The sequence below is a fragment of the Penaeus monodon genome, chromosome 23 (genome assembly GCF_015228065.2).
Source record: "Penaeus monodon isolate SGIC_2016 chromosome 23, NSTDA_Pmon_1, whole genome shotgun sequence".
NCBI classification, from domain to species: domain Eukaryota; kingdom Metazoa; phylum Arthropoda; class Malacostraca; order Decapoda; family Penaeidae; genus Penaeus; species Penaeus monodon.
In genome coordinates this window covers 19,727,569-19,729,941 of record NC_051408.1, presented here as the reverse complement: position 1 = coordinate 19,729,941, position 2,373 = coordinate 19,727,569, and positions in this window count along the sequence as shown.

The window sequence follows — 2,373 nt, the reverse complement described above, 5'->3', positions numbered from 1 at the left end:
CCAGTTTGCTCATGCTTATATCCGGACTTTATGATGACACGTTGGATATCGCAATATTACGAATAATTTCCGTATGTAATCGGAACGGAAACTTTAAAACATATTCTACTTTTGAACTCTAAAAACACAATTGTTTTCATTTACATGATTTTCTTCTTTTTTAATGTTTCACAGATTGACTACAGAGGAGGAGGATCTATAATTTCATTTTTGTTGATTTTTTATGTATTCCACACTCAGTGATTACTTTTGTCATAGTTATCGCTTTAGAGAATGTTAATCGATGAAGAAAAATCTGCAACTCCTTCAACACTTTTAGTTGGCAAGTGCAGGTCAACATCCGGGTAACAATGACTCCTTGCACATGAGTCGAACTTGTCGTCCAATCATAGGAAAAATAAGTTCCGATCATCTAGATTCTAGAATCAGCTATATTTTTATCGTTGTCATATATTAAACTGTCATGATATGGTACCTCTGTAGTAAAATCTACGGTATATCTTAATCATTCCCTTACTAAATTGCTTTATGTGCAACTATAAACAGACCTATATAAATTAAATATTTTCTGTCTAGATTTAAGAACTGTTAAAAAAGCAATGAGACGCCGTGACTCAGCGTCTGTGCGGACGGCGTCGTGGTGCAAGAACCGAACGACGGTCCGCCTCTTGACCATCTCGACTGCCTGCAGGAATCCCGTCCGCTTGGACTGGGCTTCCTGTGTGCGACGTAGTCTTGCTCAGGCTATTGTCGCTGACCTCAGTCCCCGAAAAACATGTAAGGGATATCATAAAAAGGACAAGAAAATCTCTTGTATAAACAGCAGTAAGGTCGTGTCGAAGAAAACTACTTTGAAAACTGGTTTTAGATATTCAGTTGGGACGAATCTACATTAATTGTTAGAATACAATTATCCGTTTAACACCGATAAATCCATGCTTTTATGCCAGGCATCACAATCATTATCATTATTATCTCCCAACCAGTAATGGTGCTGACTTTTAAGTAAAGTTCTTAAAAGCTACTAATCTCCTGTTATTATCCCATAACCCTAGATCTTCAAATTCACATCATCGAGAATCCAAGAAGCGATGTCAGATATAGGAAGAGGGTAATGTGCAGCTTCATCAACTCCAATCGTTCCTATAATACTGTTAGTGAATGTAATTAGATATATTTATTCGTCCTTTAATATAACTCTGGCTATATAGTTCCATGATGCATGGACCTGACTGAATAGACGTGCTGTACAGAATTCGGTAAAAATTGTTTTTGATTGACATATACCATAGTAACACTGCTATGAAGAAAAATTGGTGCTGGTATCATTTTAAATTCGAAGTGAATATCGAATAACCTTTGCGTCAGAGATGTTATGGAGGTGATGGACACTTTAATGAACATTCGCTGAGTTGTACGGTCGGGTGAGGACGGTGTAAATAATTCCAATATAGGTGGACATTTACGAAATAGAGGAATGTATCACGGTTACTCATTAATGCTAAGTATCACCGTGTCACTAAAACACAATTTCCCCTGCATTACGCCGAAGATGAAGGCCGGCCTACCAGACATCTACGTAGAGTTCAACTTCGATGAAATATCAAAAATCACCCACAGATTGTCCCAGCGACGCCACCGGAGGGGGAAAGCGATCCGACCGAGACAACCTTGATGCTTTGTTTCACAACTATAGACAAACGGTGCTTTGAGGACGGCTCGCCCACGCTGTTGTGTTTGTAAATAAACACAGCCGTTTCCATCACCACGGCTCGTGACGGTCAGCGGCTGACCTTCACCCGCTGTCTGCGTTGCCCTCCGTCACTACAGAGGTCGAGGAATACGATTGGGTAATTAATGCCTTTGGACTGCAGGTTTGATTTTTTTTTTTTTTGTTAGCCATGTTTTTGTTGTCACGCGAACAAACATAGATGCGTGCTTATTTTAGTAATCGGAAACGATCTTCTCCAATGTCCTAGAATCTTTTCCAGAATGGACTTGGCAGAATGGTAAAGCATCAAGAAAGCAAGCCTGGCGAAAGAAGGGATCGATCCGCCAGGTGGGATCAGGGTTCCGAACCAGGGGGGAGGGGAGGTGGCGAGGGACTGCCAAGGTGCTTTATCTAATTAGGTTGAAAGTGGAAAAAAGTGAGCATGCGCTTGGGCAACGGTGGGTGAAGGCTATGACAACTAGAACTGTGTGGGGATCGCTGCATTAAACATGGCCATCATGGCACACTTCGTATGTTATTTAATTATATGAAACTTAATGACAAATGAACACCAAATTGTCATATTTTATCCATGATAAATTTAATCTGTGATAAAAAACATGTAAACAAAGAAGGCTATAAAAATGTGAAAAATAGCCGAG